We start from the raw sequence: 22,359 nt of genomic DNA on the forward strand, positions 1-22,359 counted from the left end.
GCTGCTGCTGGTACATGGGGGAGGTGAGAAGCTGCTGCTGGTACGTGGGGAAGGTGAGAGGCTGCTGCTGGTACGTGGGGAAGGTGAGAAGCTGCTGCTGCTTGAGGTACACAGGGGAAGGTGAGAGGCTGCAAGGGGGGCTTTACTGTGCAGCATAATGTATTAGGGGCATTGTACTTATTTTCTGTACCCCCTTTATTGCTTGATATTTTTTAAATAAAATCTATTGTTAAAAAAACACACAAAAAGCCCATCAGCAGTGAAAAGGTTAATGACCCTTTGATTTTTCACTTCCTGTTCTTATCTCATCCTTGCACTTGCAGTACAGTTATGTGCCTGTCTTTCCTACCCCTCATACCACACAGGAAACCAGCCCTGGTAGGAGACTGAGAGAATAACGGTAAGCAATACATTATCTTTGCATTTATTATTATACATTATCTTATAACGCACGGTGGAGTCACATTATTTTGACCACCAGCTAATAGCCAGAGTAAGCGTCATGTGCGGCCGGACAGCAGCTAGACGGGCAGAACTGTCGTTGTAGACACACGTCTGGTAGCCCCCGGTTCATTGTGATGGTGAGCTGCTCCACTGTAGTGTGTTGGTCGGCCCTCATGCACCATACTTGCCTACCTGACCCTCTCCATGAGGGAGAAAATACTCTATTCCTGGACTCTCCTAGTAATGTATGATTGCCATCACCTGTGGTGAACTAGTTAATTGATAAGAAAGGTGTTTCACCACAGGTGATGACAATCATACATTACCAGGAAAGTCCAGGAACAGAGCATTTTCTCCCTCATGGAGAGGGTCATGTAGGCAAGTATGTCATGCACCTTCGTAGCCGATGTTCATCTCTCACATCAATGGCACATGGTGCTCCGAAAGACGACAATCAGCCCTTCTTACAACTCGGATAAATCACCCCTTTTTACCCATGACAGCAACGAGTGATATGGACGGCCTGTCACACACCTTATATACCCACCGAACCAGCACATGACACGTGACGTACTTCATGGACTATACACTGCCGACATCTTATGTAGGAGGTGGTCATAATAAAGTACTGTAACTTGGCTGTGTATAACCCCCAGTGTATTCAGCATTGCTTCTGCCTAATGGGTGCAGAGCAGAATATTACCATTTGTAGTAACCAAAAGCAGGTTTGTAACTTGTTGCAGATAAAACTAAAAAGTGACTGCAGGCTTGTGTCTCTAACGGGCGTATTTATTAATATTATTTTTACTAAAATAATGTGAAACCGGGTGTTTTCACACTCTTTTCGCATTATTTTAGTATCACCTAAATTTACTAATGGGCAATTGGAGTTTTCCCAAAATTCTCCTCCACACCGTTAAATTCACAGTTCTCTTACGTCCTAGAGGATGCTGGGGTCCATTTTAGTACCATAGGGTATAGACGGTTCCGCAGGAGCCTTCAGCACTTTAAGACTTTTCAACAGTATGAACTGGCTCCTCCCTCTATGCCCCTCCTCCAGACCTCAGTTTAGAAAATGTGCCCAGGAGACTGGATGCACACTAGTGGAGCTCTACAGAGCTGTGCTGGAAAAATACTTTCTTAGGTTTTTTATTTTACAGGGAAGCTGCTGGCAACAGCTTCCCTGGAACTCTGACAAATACCCTCTTGCACTATACTAGATATACGATATGGCCGAAAATTTCAATACATCAGATCCTATTTAGAGATGTGCACTGGAAATTTTTTCGGGTTTTGTGTTTTGGTTTTGGGTTCGGTTCCGTGGCCGTGTTTTGGGTTCGAACGCGTTTTGGCAAAACCTCACCGAATTTTTTTTGTCGGATTCTGGTGTGTTTTGGATTCGGGTGTTTTTTTCAAAAAACCCTAAAAAACAGCTTAAATCATAGAATTTGGGGGTCATTTTGATCCCAAAGTATTATTAACCTCAATAACCATAATTTCCACTCATTTTCAGTCTATTCTGAACACCTCATACCTCACAATATTATTTTTAGTCCTAAAATTTGCACCGAGGTCGCTGGATGGCTAAGCTAAGCGACCCAAGTGGCCGACACAAACACCTGGCCCATCTAGGAGTGGCACTGCAATGTCACGCAGGATGGCCCTTCCAAAAAATACTCCCCAAACAGCACATGACGCAAAGAAGAAAAAAAAGAGGCGCAATGAGGTCGCTGGATGGCTAAGCTAAGCGACCCAAGTGGCCGACACAAACACCTGGCCCATCTAGGAGTGGCACTGCAGTGTCACGCAGGATGGCCCTTCCAAAAAATACTCCCCAAACAGCACATGACGCAAAGAAGAAAAAAAAGAGGCGCAATGAGGTAGCTGTGTGAGTAAGTTAAGCGACCCTAGTGGCCGACACAAACACCTGGCCCATCTAGGAGTGTCACTGCAGTGTCACGCAGGATGGCCCTTCCAAAAAACACTCCCCAAACAGCACATGACGCAAAGAAAAATTAAAGAAAAAAAGAGGTGCAAGATGGAATTGTCCTTGGGCCCTCCCACCCACCCTTATGTTGTATAAGCAGGACATGCACACTGTAACCAACCCATCATTTCAGTGACAGGGTCTGCCACACGACTGTGACTGAAATGACGGGTTGGTTTGGACCCCCACCAAAAAAGAAGCAATTAATCTCTCCTTGCACAAACTGGCTCTACAGAGGCAAGATGTCCACCTCATCATCATCCTCCGATTCATCACCGTGTACATCCCCCTCCTCACAGATTATCAATTCGTCCCCACTGAAATCCACCATCTCAGCTCCCTGTGTACTTTGTGGAGGCAATTGCTGCTGGTCAATGTCTCCACGGAGGAATTGATTATAATTCATTTTAATGAACATCATCTTCTCCACAGTAACCTCGTACGCCGATTGCTGACAAGATGAGCGGCGGCACTAAACACTCTTTCGGAGTACACACTTGTGGGAGGGCAACTTAGGTAGAATAAAGCCAGTTTCTGCAAGGGCCTCCAAATTGCCTCTTTTTCCTGCCAGTATACGTACGGACTGTCTGACGTGCCTACTTATATAATCCTCCACCATTCTTTCAATGGAGAGAGAATCATATGCAGTGCCAGTAGACGACATGTCCGTAATCGTTGGCAGGTCCTTCAGTCCGGACCAGATGTCAGCATCAGCAGTCGCTCCAGACTGCCCTGCATCACCGCCAGCGGGTGGGCTCGGAATTCTGAGCCTTTTCCTCGCACCCCCAATTGCGGGAGAATGTGAAGGAGGAGCTGTTGACCGATCAAGTTCCACTTGACTTGATAATTTTCCCACCAGCAGGTCTTTGAACCCCTGCAGACTTGTGTCTGCCGGAAAGAGAGATCCAACGTAGGTTTTAAATCTAGGATCGAGCACGGTGGCCAAAATGTAGTGCTCTGATTTCAACAGATTGACCACCCGTGAATCCTGGTTAAGCGAATGAAGGGCTCCATCCACAAGTCCCACATGCCTAGCGGAATCACTATGTCTTAGCTCCTCCTTCTTCTGCAAAAGCCTGATGAGGGGAATGACCTGACTCAGGCTGGCAGTGTCTGAACTGACTTCACGTGTGGCAAGTTCAAAAGGTTGCAGAACCATGCACAACGTTGAAATCATTCTCTACTGCGCTTGAGACAGGTGCATTCCACCTCCTTTGCCTATATCGTGGCCAGATGTATAGGCTTGAATGGCCTTTTGCTGCTCCTCCAACCTCTGAAGCATATAGAGGGTTGAATTCCACCTCGTTACCACTTCTTGCTTCAGATGATGGCAGGGCAGGTTCAGGCGTTTTTGGTGTTGCTCCAGTCTTCTGTACGTGGTGCCTGTACGCCGAAAGTGTCCCGCAATTCTTCTGGCCACCGACAGCATCTCTTGCACGCCCCTCTCGTTTTTTAAATAATTCTGCACCACCAAATTCAAGGTATGTGCAAAACATGGGACGTGCTGGAATTTGCCCAGATATAATGCACGCACAATATTGCTGGCGTTGTCCGATGCCACAAATCCACAGGAGAGTCCAATTGGGGTAAGCCATTCTGCGATGATCTTCCTCAGTTGCCGTAAGAGGTTTTCAGCTGTGTGCGTATTCTGGAAAGCGGTGATACAAAGCGTAGCCTGCCTAGGAAAGAGTTGGCGTTTGCGAGATGCTGCTACTGGTGCCGCCGCTGCTGTTCTTGCGGCGGGAGTCAATACATCTACCCAGTGGGCTGTCACAGTCATATAGTCCTGAGTCTGCCCTGCTCCACTTGTCCACATGTCCGTGGTTAAGTGGACATTGGGTACAACTGCATTTTTTAGGACACTGGTGAGTATTTTTCTGAGGTCTGTGTACATTTTCGGTATCGCCTGCCTAGAGAAATGGAACCTAGATGGTATTTGGTACCTGGGACACAGTACCTCAATCAAGTCTATAGTTGGCTCTGAAGTAATGATGGATACTGGAACCACGTTTCTCACCGCCCAGGATGCCAAGGCCTCAGTTATCCGCTTTGCAGCAGGATGACTGCTGTGATATTTCATCTTCCTCGCAAAGGACTGTTGGACAGTCAATTGCTTGGTGGAAGTAGTAAAAGTGGTCTTACGACTTCCCCTCTGGGATGACCATCGACTCCCAGCAGCAACAACAGCAGCGCCAGCAGCAGTAGGCGTTACACTCAAGGATGCATCGGAGGAATCCCAGGCAGGAGAGGAATCGTCAGAATTGCCAGTGACATGGCCTGCAGGACTATTGGCATTCCTGGGGAAGGAGGAAATTGACACTGAGGGAGTTGGTGGGGTGGTTTGCGTGAGCTTGGTTACAAGAGGAAGGGATTTACTGGTCAGTGGACTGCTTCCGCTGTCGCCCAAAGTTTTTGAACTTGTCACTGACTTATGATGAATGCGCTGCAGGTGACGTATAAGGGAGGATGTTCCGAGGTGGTTAACGTCCTTACCCCTACTTATTACAGCTTAACAAAGGCAACACACGGCTTGACACCTGTTGTCCGCATTTCTGTTGAAATACTTCCACACCGAAGAGCTGATTTTTTTGGTATTTTCACCAGGCATGTCAATGGCCATATTCCTCCCACGGACAACAGGTGTCTCCCCGGGTGCCTGACTTAAACAAACCACCTCACCATCAGAATCCTCCTTGTCAATTTCCTCCCCAGCGCCAGCAACACCCATATCCTCCTCATCCTGGTGTACTTCAACACTGACATCTTCAATCTGACTATCAGGAACTGGACTGCGGGTGCTCCTTCCAGCACTTGCAGGGGGCGTGCAAATGGTGGAAGGCGCATGCTCTTCACGTCCAGTGTTGGGAAGGTCAGGCATCGCAACCGACACAATTGGACTCTCCTTGTGGATTTGTGATTTCGAAGAACGCACAGTTCTTTGCTGTGCTTTTGCCAGCTTAAGTCTTTTCATTTTTCTAGCGAGAGGCTGAGTGCTTCCATCCTCATGTGAAGCTGAACCACTAGCCATGAACATAGGCCAGGGCCTCAGCCGTTCCTTGCCACTCCGTGTGGTAAATGGCATATTGGCAAGTTTACGCTTCTCCTCCTTTTTTTACTGATCTTTTGTGTTTTGGATTTTACATGCTCTGTACTATGACATTGGGCATCGGCCTTGGCAGACGACGTTGATGGAATTTCATCGTCTCGGCCATGACTAGTGGCAGCAGCTTCAGCACGAGGTGGAAGTGGATCTTGATCTTTCCCTATTTTTGGAACCTCAACATTTTTGTTCTCCATATTTTAATAGGCACAACTAAAAGGCACCTCAGGTAAACAATGGAGATGGATGGATACTAGTATACTTATGGATGACGAGTGACTGACGACACAGAGGTAGCTACAGCCGTGGACTACCGTACTGCATCTGCTAGTATAGAGATGATAATTAATGATATAAAAAATATATATATATATAACTACTGTAGGTATATATAATATAATGACGGACCTGGTGGACACTGTCAGCAGACTGCTAAACTACTAGTATGAAGAAGATAGAAAAAAAAAACCCCACCACAGGTAGGTATACAATTATGGACGAGCACTGACGACACAGAGATAGCCACAGCCGTGGACTACCGTACTGCGTCTGCTAGTATAGATAATATACTAAATATATTACTACTGTAGGATTATAATGACGGACCTGGTGGACACTGTCAGCAGACTCCTAAACTACTAGTATGAAGAAGATAGAAAAAAAAACCCCACCACAGGTAGGTAGGTATACAATTATGGACGAGCACTGACGACACAGAGATAGCCACAGCCGTGGACTACCGTACTGCATCTGCTAATATAGAGATGATAAAGATGATAGAGATGAGAAAAAAAAATATAACACTACTGTAGGTAAATATTTATATAATATAATGAATGACGGACCTGCTGGACACTGTCAGGAGAATGCGTTTATACTATAGAATAAAAAAAAAAAACACCACAGGAGTGTTTAACTTTTTCAGGCAGACAATATACTGGTGGTCACTGGCAGCAAAAGTTTGCACTGTACTCCTGCTATAACTGCACCCCAGTCTCCCCCACAATTCAGCTGTGTGAGCAGTGAGCACTCAGCACAGTCAGATATACATAGATGATATATCATGCAGCACACTGAGGCTGAGCACAGATATGGTATGTGACTGTGTATCGTTTTTTTTCAGGCAGAGAACGGATTATAAATAAAACTGGTGGTCACTATCAGCAAAACTCTGCACTGTACTGAGTACTCCTAATGCTCCCCAAAATTAGTAAATCAAGTGTCTCTCTAATCTATTCTAAACGGAGAGGACGCCAGCCACGTCCTCTCCCTATCAATCTCAATGCACATGTGAAAATGGCGGCGACGCGCGGCTCCTTATATAGAATCCGAGTCTCGCGAGAATCCGACAGCGGGATGATGACGTTCGGGCGCGCTCGGGTTAACCGAGTAAGGCGGGAGGATCCGAGTCTGCTCGGACCCGTGCAAAAAAGGCTGAAGTTCGGGCGGGTTCGGATTCCGAAGAACCGAACCCGCTCATCTCTATATTTTATAAGTATAATAAAATTTATTTATACACAATGAATCACAAATTTTAGAGCAAGACCGGTCTCATTAATACCATAAAAATCTTTGAATAAGAATAACAAGTATATATTATACTATACGGAGGTGGACTTGAGCATAATTTGTACACAGTATACTATTGTGTAAATATATAGCTCAGTCCGTGAATACTAGTCAATATGTGACCGGGTCTGGGACTGAGGGTCGACAGCACAAAGGTCGACGCCAATTAGGTCGACATGGACAAAAGGCCGACATGGACAAAAGGTCGACAGGAACAAGGTCGACATGGAAAAAGGTCGACATGAGGTTTTTATGTTTTTTTGGTGTCGTTTTCTTCGTAGAGTGACCGGGAACCCCAATTAGTGCACCGCGTCCCCTCGCATGGCTCGCCATGCTTCGGGCATGGTGCCTTCGCTCCGCTACCGCTTCGCTCGGCACACTTTACCGTTCCAATCGTAGACCACGTGGATCGTTAAGTTTGAAAAGGTTCAAAAAAAGAAAAAAATCGTGAAAAACTCATGTCGACCTTTTTCCATGTCGACCTTGTTCCTGTCGACCTTTTGTCCATGTCGACCTAAGGTGTGTCGACCAATTGGTGTCGACCTAAGGTGTGTCGACCTTTGTGCTGTCGACCTGGAGTCCGGATACCATGTGACCAATATCAGCTGCTACTTAGAACCTGTACACTGATTATATACCCGTAGATAGTTAATTTGTATCACAGTTCCTTTATAAATAACCATCCAGCACAAAACAATGAGCTGCGTGAGAACTGCTCCGAACTGGAGTCTTACATGAAGCTTAAGCCAATGATGTCAGCAGGGAGGAGTCCCAGTGTCTACCGAGGTGGTCTCTGGCTGAGGGAAACGGCACCTACGCTGGCGCCTGCTCTGTACGATCCTGCCCGACTTCAAGGCTCTGTGAGTCCACACCTCTTTGTGCCGTATGCAGGCACTGGTGAGCGGTTTCTCTCCTCCCAGCAATTGTTCCAGCAGATGATGGTATCAATAGCTGATGCAAAGTACGGGTCCAATTGTAATGCAGGGGTCCAAAAACCAGTACTTTAGAAGTAAAAAAATCTACAACACCATCTGGCTCGCAGGAGCAGAAGTCAACAGCTACTTCTGCTAAAACCTCAGCATGACGCTGGGGCTCCCCTGCGGGAGTATGATCGGGTGGGGGCACGTCTACTGTCTTTCAGCCAGGTCTGGGTTCATTCAGATCTGGATCCTTGAGTATTGTAGATAGTATCCCAAGGGTACAAATTGGAATTTCAGGACCTTCCCCCATGCTGATTTTTCAAATCAGCCTTACCAGCTTCTGTTCAGGACAGAGCAAAAGTGCTGAACGCAATACAGAAATTATGTCAAGACAACTTAATTTCCTTAGTTCCTGTGTCACAACAGGAAAAAGGGTTTTATTCAAGTATGTTTGTAGTGCTGAAACCGGATGGCTCGGTCAAACCGATTTTAAACCTAAAGACTTTGAACCTTTATTTGAAAAGGTTTAAATTCAAGATGGAATCCCTGAGAGCGGTGATCTCGAGCTTGGAGGAAAAGGAATTTCTGGTATCAATGGACATCAAAGATGCTTATTTACATGTTCCCATCTACCCGTCGCATCAGGCATACCTGAGGTTTGCGGTGCAGGATTGCCACTGCCAGTTCCAAACATTGCCTTTCGGGCTCTCCACGGCTCTGAGAATATTCACCAAGGTGATGGCGGAGATGATGGTTCTTCTTCGCAAGAAAGGAGTCAAAGTCATCCCATACTTGGACGATCTCCTCATAAAAGCGAGATCCAGGGAGAAACTAGTGCAGAACATTGCACTTTCCCTGACAGTGCTTCAACAGCATGGTTGGATCATAAACCTTCCAAAATCACAATTGGAACCCATGAGGTTATCATTTCTGGGAATGATATTGGACACGGAAGTACAGAAAGTATTCCTACCGGTGGAAACGGCTGTGGAGATCCAGAGGATTGTCAAACAAGTTTTAAAACCAGCACGCGTATAGATTGATCAGTGCATCCGCCTGCTGGGGAAGATGGTAGCGGCCTACGAGGCTCTACAATTTGGCCGATTCCATGCCAGGGTGTTCCAATGGGACCTACTGGACATGTGGTCCGGAACGCACCTACACGTGCACCGGAGGATAATCCTGTCAACAAAAGCCAGTATTTCACTCTTGTGGTGGCTTCAAAGTTCTCACCTCCTGGAGGGACGCAGGTTTGGGATTCAGACTTGGATCCTGGTGACCACAGATGCAAGCATCCGAGGTTGGGGAGCAGTGACGCAAGGGGAAAGCTTCCAAGGACGATGGTCAAGTCAAGAAGTACTCCTTCACATAAACATTCTGGAATTGGGAGCTCTGTACAACAGCCTTCTTCAAGCGGCACACCTTCTTCAAGGTCATCCCATACAGATCCAGTCAGACAATGTAACGGCAGTAGCTTACATAAACCGCCAGGGCGGAACAAAAAGCAGAGCGGCAATGGCAGAGGTGACAAAGATACTCCTCTGGGCAGACAGACATGCAAAAGCTCTGTCGGCAATTTTCATTCCGGGAGTGGACAACTGGGAAGCAGACTTCCTCAGCAGGTATATGCAATTGCCGGCGAATCGCGGCAATTTTTCGCCCGTTTTTTAATTCGACACAATTCAACCGTCGAATTCAGGCAGGTGGGTGCTGGAATTCTACATATTCAATAAAAAACGGATTCGACAGTCCCGCTGTCGAAAAACGGCCGATTTGACGGATTTTGATTAGATTTTAAAAAATGTTAAAAAACGGGGGAAAAAACCCCAAAAAATTGTGTGGGGTCCCCCCTCCTAAGCATAACCAGCCTCGGGCTCTTCGAGCCGGTCCTGGTTCTAAAAATCCGGGGGAAACACTGACAGGGGATCCCCCCGTATTTTTAAAACCAGCACCGGGCTCTGCGCCTGGTGCTGGTGCAAAAAATACGGGGGACAAAAAGAGTAGGGGTCCCCCGTATTTTTTACACCAGCATCGGGCTCCACTAGCTGGGTAGATAATGCCACAGCCGGGGGTCACTTTTATACAGCACCCTGCGGCCGTGGCATTAAATACGCAACTAGTCACCCCTGGCCGGGGTACCCAGGAGGAGTGGGGACAATCAAGGGGTCCCCCCCCTCCAGCCACCCAAGGGCCAGGGGTGAAGCCCGAGGCTGTCCCCCCCATCCAAGGGCTGCGGATGGGGGGCTGATAGCCTTTTGTAAAATGAAAGAATATTGTTTTTTCCAGTAGTACTACAAGTCCCAGCAAGCCTCCCCCGCAATCTGGTACTTGGAGAACCACAAGTACCAGCATGCGGGAGAAAAACGGGCCCGCTGGTACCTGTAGTTCTACTGGGGGAAAAATACCCAAACAAAAACAGGACACAGACACCGTGAAAGTAAAAGTTTATTTCATACATGCCGACACATACATACTTAATTATGTTGACCCGCCGACTGCGACGTCTCAAATGTCGCCGACGATCCGGGGTACCTGTGAATAAAATTATACTCACCTGATCCAGTGTCCTGGTTATAATCCACGTACTTGGCAAAAAAAAAAAAAACGAACACCCGGACCAGGCGGACTGAAAGGGGTCCCATGTTTACACATGGGACCCCTTTCCCCGAATGCAGAGACCCCCCGTGACTCCTGTCACAGAAAGGTCCCTACAGCCAATCAGGAAGCGCCACTTCGTGGCACTCACCTGATTGGCTCTGCGCGTCTAAGCTCAGACGCGCATTGCACAGCCCCCTCCATTACTTTCAATGGTGGGAACTTTGCGGTCAGCGGTGAGGTCACCCGCGGTCAGCGGCTGACCGTGGGTAACCCCACCGCTGACCTCAAAGTTCCCACCATTGACAGTAATGGAGGGAGCTGTGCGATGCGCTGTCTGCCAGCTCAGACGCGCATACAGCCAATCAGGAGAGTGCCACGAAGTGGCGCTTCCTGATTTGCTGAAGGGACCTTTCTGTGACTCATGAAACATGGGACCCCTTTCAGTCCGCCTGGTCCGGGTGTTCGTTTTTTTTTTTTTGCCAAGTACGTGGATTATAACCAGGACACTGGATCAGGTGAGTATAATTTTATTCACAGGTACCCCTGGATCGTCGGCGACATTTGAGACGTCGCAGTCGGCGGGTCAACATAATTAAGTATGTATGTGTCGGCATGTATGAAATAAACTTTTACTTTCACGGTGTCTGTGTCCTGTTTTTGTTTGGGTATTTTTTCCCCAGTAGAACTACAGGTACCAGCGGGCCCGTTTTTCTCCCGCATGCTGGTACTTGTGGTTCTCCAAGTACCAGCTTGCGGGGGAGGCTTGCTGGGACTTGTAGTACTACTGGAAAAACAATATTCTTTCATTTTTCAAAAGGCTGGGGGAAGAGAGATGCAGATGCACACTCTTAGCACTAAGAACACTGATAATAAAAATAATTTAAATAAACCCTCACAATTAACATGGAGTATAATTGAAGTTCTTAGCACACATTTGCGCAAATATGCGGGCCCATGTACCGCGGACAGGTGACTTCATCACATGGGTCCCTAACATTCCTAATACTATCACATTCTATAAATGTATTCAGGACTTACCTCTAAATAGGGCCTTATCAATGTGTGATCTGAAATGCAGGAACCCAGCTAATTAAAACACCTGAGGGTGAATGGGAGGAGTGCCAATGCCAGAGGAAGGAAGCCTTGCCTTCCAGTGTACAATATATACACAAATATAGTGGAAAAAGGGGGGAACCTGGATTGCACATCCTATTACTAAAGATATCAAGAGGTGCTATCATGCTGAGGCTTCTAATACTATGCTGGGGGAAGAGAGATGCAGATGCACACTCTTAGCACTAAGAACACTGATAATAAAAATACATGGGCCAGCATATTTGCGCAAATGTGTGCTAAGAACTTCAATTATACTCCATGTTAATTGTGAGGGTTTATGTAAATTATTTTTATTATCAGTGTTCTTAGTGCTAAGAGTGTGCATCTGCATCTCTCTTCCCCCAGCATAGTATTAGAAGCCTCAGCATGATAGCACCTCTTAATATCTTTAGTCATAGGATGTGCAATCCAGGTTCCCCCCTTTTTCCACTATATTTGTGTATATATTGTACACTGGAAGGCAAGGCTTCCTTCCTCTGGATTGGCACTCCTCCTCCCATTCACCCTCAGGTGTTTTAATTAGCTGGGTTCCTGCATTTCAGATCACACATTGATAAGGCCCTATTTAGAGGTAAGTCCTGAATACATTTATAGAATGTGATAGTATTAGGAATGTTAGGGACCCATGTGATGAAGTCACCTGGCCGCGGTACTTGGGCCCGCATATTTGCGCAAATGTGTGCTAAGAACTTCAATTATACTCTAGAGATGAGCGCCGGAAATTTTTCGGGTTTTGTGTTTTGGTTTTGGGTTCGGTTCCGCGGCCGTGTTTTGGGTTCGACCGCGTTTTGGCAAAACCTCACCGAATTTTTTTTGTCGGATTCGGGTGTGTTTTGGATTCGGGTGTTTTTTTCCAAAAAACCTAAAAAACAGCTTAAATCATAGAATTTGGCGGTCATTTTGATCCCAAAGTATTATTAACCTCAAAAACCATAATTTCCACTCATTTTCAGTCTATTCTGAATACCTCACACCTCACAATATTATTTTTAGTCCTAAAATTTGCACCGAGGTCGCTGTGTGAGTAAGATAAGCGACCCTAGTGGCCGACACAAACACCGGGCCCATCTAGGAGTGGCACTGCAGTGTCACGCAGGATGGCCCTTCCAAAAAACCCTCCCCAAACAGCACATGACGCAAAGAAAAAAAGAGGCGCAATGAGGTAGCTGTGTGAGTAAGATTAGCGACCCTAGTGGCCGACACAAACACCGGGCCCATCTAGGAGTGGCACTGCAGTGTCACGCAGGATGTCCCTTCCAAAAAACCCTCCCCAAACAGCACATGACGCAAAGAAAAAAAGAGGCGCAATGAGGTAGCTGTGTGAGTAAGATAAGCGACCCTAGTGGCCGACACAAACACCGGGCCCATCTAGGAGTGGCACTGCAGTGTCACGCAGGATGTCCCTTCCAAAAAACCCTCCCCAAACAGCACATGACGCAAAGAAAAAAAGAGGCGCAATGAGGTAGCTGACTGTGTGAGTAAGATAAGCGACCCTAGTGGCCGACACAAACACCGGGCCCATCTAGGAGTGGCACTGCAGTGTCACGCAGGATGTCCCTTCCAAAAAACCCTCCCCAAACAGCACATGACGCAAAGAAAAAAAGAGGCGCAATGAGGTAGCTGACTGTGTGAGTAAGATAAGCGACCCTAGTGGCCGACACAAACACCGGGCCCATCTAGGAGTGGCACTGCAGTGTCACGCAGGATGTCCCTTCCAAAAAACCCTCCCCAAACAGCACATGACGCAAAGAAAAAAAGAGGCGCAATGAGGTAGCTGACTGTGTGAGTAAGATAAGCGACCCTAGTGGCCGACACAAACACCGGGCCCATCTAGGAGTGGCACTGCAGTGTCACGCAGGATGTCCCTTCCAAAAAACCCTCCCCAAACAGCACATGACGCAAAGAAAAAAAGAGGCGCAATGAGGTAGCTGACTGTGTGAGTAAGATAAGCGACCCTAGTGGCCGACACAAACACCGGGCCCATCTAGGAGTGGCACTGCAGTGTCACGCAGGATGTCCCTTCCAAAAAACCCTCCCCAAACAGCACATGACGCAAAGAAAAAGAAAAGAAAAAAGAGGTGCAAGATGGAATTGTCCTTGGGCCCTCCCACCCACCCTTATGTTGTATAAACAGGACATGCACACTTTAACCAACCCATCATTTCAGTGACAGGGTCTGCCACACGACTGTGACTGATATGACGGGTTGGTTTGGACCCCCACCAAAAAAGAAGCAATTAATCTCTCCTTGCACAAACTGGCTCTACAGAGGCAAGATGTCCACCTCATCATCATCCTCCGATATATCACCGTGTACATCCCCCTCCTCACAGATTATCAATTCGTCCCCACTGGAATCCACCATCTCAGCTCCCTGTGTACTTTGTGGAGGCAATTGCTGCTGGTCAATGTCTCCACGGAGGAATTGATTATAATTCATTTTAATGAACATCATCTTCTCCACATTTTCTGGATGTAACCTCGTACGCCGATTGCTGACAAGGTGAGCGGCGGCACTAAACACTCTTTCGGAGTACACACTTGTGGGAGGGCAACTTAGGTAGAATAAAGCCAGTTTGTGCAAGGGCCTCCAAATTGCCTCTTTTTCCTGCCAGTATAAGTACGGACTGTGTGACGTGCCTACTTGGATGCGGTCACTCATATAATCCTCCACCATTCTTTCAATGGTGAGAGAATCATATGCAGTGACAGTAGACGACATGTCCGTAATCGTTGTCAGGTCCTTCAGTCCGGACCAGATGTCAGCATCAGCAGTCGCTCCAGACTGCCCTGCATCACCGCCAGCGGGTGGGCTCGGAATTCTGAGCCTTTTCCTCGCACCCCCAGTTGCGGGAGAATGTGAAGGAGGAGATGTTGTTGACAGGTCGCGTTCCGCTTGACTTGACAATTTACTCACCAGCAGGTGTTTGAACCCCAGCAGACTTGTGTCTGCCGGAAAGAGAGATCCAAGGTAGGCTTTAAATCTAGGATCGAGCACGGTGGCCAAAATGTAGTGCTCTGATTTCAACAGATTGACCACCCGTGAATCCTGGTTAAGCGAATTAAGGGCTCCATCCACAAGTCCCACATGCCTAGCGGAATCGCTCCGTGTTAGCTCCTCCTTCAATGTCTCCAGCTTCTTCTGCAAAAGCCTGATGAGGGGAATGACCTGACTCAGGCTGGCAGTGTCTGAACTGACTTCACGTGTGGCAAGTTCAAAGGGCATCAGAACCTTGCACAACGTTGAAATCATTCTCCACTGCGCTTGAGACAGGTGCATCCCACCTCCTATATCGTGCTCAATTGTATAGGCTTGAATGGCCTTTTGCTGCTCCTCCAACCTCTGAAGCATATACAGGGTTGAATTCCACCTCGTTACCACTTCTTGCTTCAGATGATGGCAGGGCAGGTTCAGTAGTTTTTGGTGGTGCTCCAGTTTTCTGTACGTGGTGCCTGTACGCCGAAAGTGTCCCGCAATTCTTCTGGCCACCGACAGCATCTCTTGCACGCCCCTGTCGTTTTTAAAAAAATTCTGCACCACCAAATTCAAGGTATGTGCAAAACATGGGACGTGCTGGAATTGGCCCAGATTTAATGCACACACAATATTGCTGGCGTTGTCCGATGCCACAAATCCACAGGAGAGTCCAATTGGGGTAAGCCATTCCGCGATGATCTTCCTCAGTTGCCGTAAGAGGTTTTCAGCTGTGTGCGTATTCTGGAAACCGGTGATACAAAGCGTAGCCTGCCTAGGAAAGAGTTGGCGTTTGCGAGATGCTGCTACTGGTGCCGCCGCTGCTGTTCTTGCGGCGGGAGTCCATACATCTACCCAGTGGGCTGTCACAGTCATATAGTCCTGACCCTGCCCTGCTCCACTTGTCCACATGTCCGTGGTTAAGTGGACATTGGGTACAGCTGCATTTTTTAGGACACTGGTGACTCTTTTTCTGAGGTCTGTGTACATTTTCGGTATCGCCTGCCTAGAGAAATGGAACCTAGATGGTATTTGGTACCGGGGACACAGTACCTCCAACAAGTCTCTAGTTGGCTCTGCAGTAATGATGGATACCGGAACCACGTTTCTCACCACCCAGGATGTCAAGGCCTCAGTTATCCGCTTTGCAGTAGGATGACTGCTGTGATATTTCATCTTCCTCGCAAAGGACTGTTGGACAGTCAATTGCTTGGTGGAAGTAGTAAAAGTGGTCTTACGACTTCCCCTCTGGGATGACCATCGACTCCCAGCAGCAACAACAGCAGCGCCAGCAGCAGTAGGCGTTACACGCAAGGATGCATCGGAGGAATCCCAGGCAGGAGAGGACTCGTCAGAATTGCCAGTGACATGGCCTGCAGGACTATTGGCATTCCTGGGGAAGGAGGAAATTGACACTGAGGGAGTTGGTGGGGTGGTTTGCGTGAGCTTGGTTACAAGAGGAAGGGATTTACTGGTCAGTGGACTGCTTCCGCTGTCGGCCCAAGTTTTTGAACTTGTCACTGACTTATTATGAATGCGCTGCAGGTGACGTATAAGGGAGGATGTTCCGAGGTGGTTAACGTCCTTACCCCTACTTATTACAGCTTGACAAAGGGAACACACGGCTTGACACCTGTTGTCCGCATTTCTGGTGAAATACTTCCACACCGAAGAGCTGATTTTTTTGGTATTTTCACCAGGCATGTCAACGGCCATATTCCTACCACGGACAACAGGTGTCTCCCCGGGTGCCTGACTTAAACAAACCACCTCACCATCAGAATCCTCCTGGTCAATTTCCTCCCCAGCGCCAGCAACACCCATATCCTCCTCATCCTGGTGTACTTCAACACTGACATCTTCAATCTGACTATCAGGAACTGGACTGCGGGTGCTCCTTCCATCACTTGCAGGGGGCGTGCAAATGGTGGAAGGCGCATGCTCTTCACGTCCAGTGTTGGGAAGGTCAGGCATCGCAACCGACACAATTGGAGTCGGACTCTCCTTGTGGATTTGGGATTTCGAAGAACGCACAGTTCTTTGCGGTGCTACTGCTTTTGCCAGCTTTAGTCTTTTCATTTTTCTAGCGAGAGGCTGAGTGCTTCCATCCTCATGTGAAGCTGAACCACTAGCCATGAACATAGGCCAGGGCCTCAGCCGTTCCTTGCCACTCCGTGTGGTAAATGGCATATTGGCAAGTTTACGCTTCTCCTCCGACAATTTTATTTTAGGTTTTGGAGTCCTTTTTTTACTGATATTTGGTGTTTTGGATTTGACATGCTCTGTACTATGACATTGGGCATCGGCCTTGGCAGACGACGTTGCTGGCATTTCATCGTCTCGGCCATGACTAGTGGCAGCAGCTTCAGCATGAGGTGGAAGTGGATCTTGATCTTTCCCTAATTTTGGAACCTCAACATTTTTGTTCTCCATATTTTAATAGGCACAACTAAAAGGCACCTCAGGTAAACAATGGAGATGGATGGATGGATTGGATACTAGTATACAATTATGGACGGACTGCCGAGTGCCGACACAGAGGTAGCCACAGCCGTGAACTACCGCACTGTACTGTGTCTGCTGCTAATATAGACTGGTTGATAAAGAGATAGTATACTCGTAACTAGTATGTATGTATAAAGAAAGAAAAAAAAACCACGGTTAGGTGGTATATACAATTATGGACGGGCTGCCGAGTGCCGACACAGAGGTAGCCACAGCCGTGAACTACCGCACTGTACTGTGTCTGCTGCTAATATATAGACTGGTTGATAAAGAGATAGTATACTCGTACCTAGTATGTATGTATAAAGAAAGAAAAAAAAAACCACGGTTAGGTGGTATATACAATTATGGACGGGCTGCCGAGTGCCGACACAGAGGTAGCCACAGCCGTGAACTACCGCACTGTACTGTGTCTGCTGCTAATATATAGACTGGTTGATAAAGAGATAGTATACTCGTAACTAGTGTGTATGTATAAAGAAAGAAAAAAAAACCACGGTTAGGTGGTATATACAATTATGGACGGGCTGCCGAGTGCCGACACAGAGGTAGCCACAGCCGTGAACTACCGCACTGTACTGTGTCTGCTGCTAATATAGACTGGTTGATAAAGAGATAGTATACTCGTAACTAGTATGACTATAAAGAAAGAAAAAAAAACCACGGTTAGGTGGTATATACAATTATGGACGGGCTGCCGAGTGCCGACACAGAGGTAGCCACAGCCGTGAACTACCGTACTGTACTGTGTCTGCAGCTAATATAGACTGGTTGATAAAGAGAAGATGTCTATGTAACTATGTATGTATAAAGAAGAATGAAAAAAAACCACGGTTAGGTGGTATACAATTATGGACGGACTGCCTGCCGAGTGCAGACACAGAGGTAGCCACAGCCGTGAACTACCGTACTGTACTGTGTCTGCAGCTAATATAGACTGGTTGATAAAGAGAAGATGTCTATGTAACTATGTATGTATAAAGAAGAATGAAAAAAATCCACGGTTAGGTGGTATTACAATTATGGACGGACTGCCTGCCGAGTGCAGAGACACAGAGGTAGCCACAGCCGTGAACTACCGTACTGTGTCTGCTGCGACTGGATGATAAATGATATAAAAAATATATATATATCACTACTGCAGCCGGACAGGTATATTATATATTATATAATGACGGACCTGCTGGACACTGTCTGTCAGCAGAATGAGTTTTATTTTTATAGAATAAAAAAAACAACAACAACACACAAGTGAAGTCACACGACGAGTGTTTAACTTTTTCAGGCAATCACAATATAAGTATACTACTAACTATACTGGTGGTCAGTGTGGTCAGGTCACTGGTCAGTCACACTGGCAGTGGCACTCCTGCAGCAAAAGTGTGCACTGTTTAATTTTAATATAATATGTACTCCTGGCTCCTGCTGTAACCTATAACTGGCACTGCAGTAGTGCTCCCCAGTCTCCCCCACAATTATAAGCTGTGTGAGCTGAGCAGTCAGACAGATATATAATATATATAGATGATGCAGCACACTGGCCTGAGCCTGAGCAGTGCACTGCACAGTGCACACAGATATGGTATGTGACTGACTGAGTCACTGTGTGTATCGCTTTTTTCAGGCAGAGAACGGATATATTAAATAAACTGCACTGTGTGTCTGGTGGTCACTCACTATATAATATATTATGTACTCCTGGCTCCTGCTATAACCTATAACTGGCACTGCAGTAGTGCTCCCCAGTCTCCCCCACAATTATAAGCTGTGTGAGCTGAGCAGTCAGACAGATATATATAATATTATATATAGATAATAGATGATGCAGCACACTGGCCTGAGCCTGAGCAGTGCACACAGATATGGTATGTGACTGACTGAGTCACTGTGTGTATCGCTTTTTTCAGGCAGAGAACGGATATATTAAATAAACTGCACTGTGTGTCTGGTGGTCACTCACTATATAATATATTATGTACTCCTGGCTCCTGCTATAACCTATAATTACTGGCACTGCAGTAGTGCTCCCCAGTCTCCCCCACAATTATAAGCTGTGTGAGCTGAGCAGTCAGACAGATATATATAATATTATATATAGATAATAGATGATGCAGCACACTGGCCTGAGCCTGAGCAGTGCACACAGATATGGTATGTGACTGAGTCACTGTGTGCTGTGTATCGCTTTTTTCAGGCAGAGAACGGATTATAAAGTAAACTGCACTGTCCTCACTAGTAAACTCTCTCCACTCAGTCTCTACACTTCTACAGTAACAGTACTCCTCCTAGTCAGCTCCAGTAAATCTCTCTCAGTCTCTTATAATCTAAATGGAGAGGACGCCAGCCACGTCCTCTCCCTATCAATCTCAATGCACGTGTGAAAATGGCGGCGACGCGCGGCTCCTTATATAGAATCCGAGTCTCGCGAGAATCCGACAGCGTCATGATGACGTTCGGGCGCGCTCGGGTTAACCGAGCAAGGCGGGAAGATCCGAGTCTGCTCGGACCCGTGAAAAAAACCATGAAGTTCTGGCGGGTTCGGATTCAGAGAAACCGAACCCGCTCATCTCTATTATACTCCATGTTAATTGTGAGGGTTTATTTAAATTATTTTTATTATCAGTGTTCTTAGTGCTAAGAGTGTGCATCTGCATCTCTCTTCCCCCAGCATAGTATTAGAAGCCTCAGCATGATAGCACCTCTTGATATCTTTAGTAATAGGATGTGCAATCCAGGTTCCCCCCTTTTTCCATTTTTCAAAAGGCTATCAGCCCCCCATCCGCAGCCCTTGGATGGGGGGGGGGACAGCCTCGGGCTTCACCCCTGACCCTTGGGTGGCTGGGGGGGGACCCCTTGATTGAAGGGGTCCTCACTCCTCCAGGGTACCCCGGCCAGGGGTGACTAGTTGCGTATTTAATGCCACGGCCGCAGGGCGCTGTATAAAAGTGACCCCCGGCTGTGGCATTATCTCGAGGCTGGTGTAAAAAATACGGGGGACCCCTACTCATTTTGTCCCCCGTATTTTTTGCACCAGCCGCAGAGCCCGGTGCTGGTTTTAAAAATACGGGGGATCCCCTGTCAGTTTTTCCCCCGGATTTTTAGAACCAGGACCGGCTCGAAAAGCCCGAGGCTGGTTATGCTTTGGAGGGGGGACCCCACGCATTTTTTTTCCTGATTTTTACCCCATTCCATTTAAAAAAATAAAAATAAAAATATTTTAAAAAATATATAAATAATACTTGTGCCTCCTAAATAGACAAACCAAGTACCTAATCCCTTCTAATATAAATAGATATGCTAATACCAATAAAAAAAACATGTTTTTAAATTTTTTTATTACATTCCGCCAGCAAAGTGTGGCGGATTGAAAATGACGAATTTACTGTCTAAAAACACTGTTGTCGAATTTACAATCTTCAATTGAATATACTTTTGTCGAATTGCCGCATTTGTACCATTGCAGAAATGTCGAATTTGACAAATGTCGAATTTCAAAAAGTTGAATTTGGAAAGTCAGTTTTTTTGGCGAAAAGTACTGAATTGCATTGTCGAATTTTTTTTTGGGGCGAAAATGTCCCGTTTTTCGACATTTTCGGGAATTCGACCGCAATTGCATATACCCCATGATCTCCATCCAGGAGAATGGGGCCTCCACCCAGAATTCTTTGTAGAGGTAGCAGATCGTTGGGGCGTTCCTCAAGTAGATATGATGGCATCACGTCTCAACAAGAAGCTTCAGAAATATTGTTCCAGGTCGAGAGACCCACAAGCGATAGCAGTGGATGCACTGGTGACCCAGTGGGTGTTTCAGTTTGTATATCTGTTCCCTCCACTTCCACTAATACCAAAAGTTCTCAAGATCATCAGAAGAACAAGGGTTCGAGCAATTCTCATTGCTCCAGACTGGCCACGGAGGGCTTGGTATCCAGATCTTCAGGAGTTATTACTGGAAGATCCTCAGCCTCTTCCTCTTCGCGAGGACCTGCTTCAGCAGGGGCCATTTATTTATCAAGACTTACCGCGGCTGCGTTTGACAGCATGGCTTTTGAGTGCCAGATCCTAGCCCGTAAGGGTATTCCCAATGAAGTCATTCCCACACTTATTATGGCCAGGAAAGGGGTAACGTCCAAACATTACCATCGTATTTGGAGAAAATATGTATCTTGGTGTGAATCCAAGAAGTCTCCTGCGGTGGAATTTAAATTAGGACATCTTCTCCTATTTCTACAGGCGCGTGTGGATGCTAGCTTGAGATTAGGGTCTATCAAGGTCCAAATTTCGGCCTTGTCCATTTTCTTTCAGAAAGAGTTGGCTTCCCTTCCTGAGGTCCAGACATTCGTGAAGGGGGTTCTGCGCATCCAACCTTCCTTTGTGCCTCCTGTGGCGCCATGGGATCTTAATGTGGTGTTGCAGTTACTTGGTCAGGGGTAAACACGTTTGCAAAGTTTTACAGGTTTGACACCTTGGCTGCTGACGACCTTCAGTTTGCTCAGTCAGTTCTACAGGAACATTACCACTTTCCCGCCCGTACTGGTAGCTTTGGTATATCCCCATGGTACTAAAATGGACCCCAGCATCCTCTAGTACGTAAGAGAAAATAGGATTTTAATTACCTACCGGTAAATCCTTTTCTCGTAGTCCGTAGAGGATGCTGGGTGCCCGCCCAGTGCTCATTTTTCCTGCAGAATTACATTTTATCTTTTTACACAGGTTCTCATGTGTTAAGATGTTCACAGCTGTTGCTGTTGCGTTATGCATGCACGTTAGCATGGGTTATGTTGAAAGCCATATTAGGCGGCATGTTTTGTATGGTGAATCTCGCCACTAGTTTAATGTAAATTCTTCTCTCGAAGTTGTCCGTCTCCTCGGGCACAGTTCCTATACTGAGGTCTGGAGGAGGGGCATAGAGGGAGGAGCCAGTTCACACTGTTGAAAAGTCTTAAAGTGCCGAAGGCTCCTGCGGAACCGTCTATAGTATACCCCATGGTACTAAAATGGACCCCAGCATCCTCTACAGACTACGAGAAAAGGATTTACCGGTAGGTAATTAAAATCCTATGTTTTTTAGTAAGCAGATCGCATTTGCCATACTTGTAATGGGAAAAAGTGATCTGCCCCAATTTATATCCCTTTCAGACTGCCTGAG

At 46.8% G+C, this 22,359-nt stretch overlaps 1 long non-coding RNA gene across 1 annotated transcript in view; it reads left to right on the forward strand.

Annotated features, from left to right (window-relative positions):
- The first annotated feature begins 315 nt into the window (after positions 1-315).
- LOC134943345 (uncharacterized) overlaps positions 316-22,359 on the forward strand; it is a 68,677-nt gene continuing 46,633 nt past the window's right edge. Inside the window, exon 1 of the long non-coding RNA XR_010181484.1 lies at positions 316-400. This is a non-coding gene — a long non-coding RNA (uncharacterized LOC134943345). The remainder of the gene's footprint in view (positions 401-22,359) is intronic.

Source organism: Pseudophryne corroboree, chromosome 7, assembly GCF_028390025.1.
Source record: "Pseudophryne corroboree isolate aPseCor3 chromosome 7, aPseCor3.hap2, whole genome shotgun sequence".
Lineage (NCBI taxonomy): Eukaryota > Metazoa > Chordata > Amphibia > Anura > Myobatrachidae > Pseudophryne > Pseudophryne corroboree.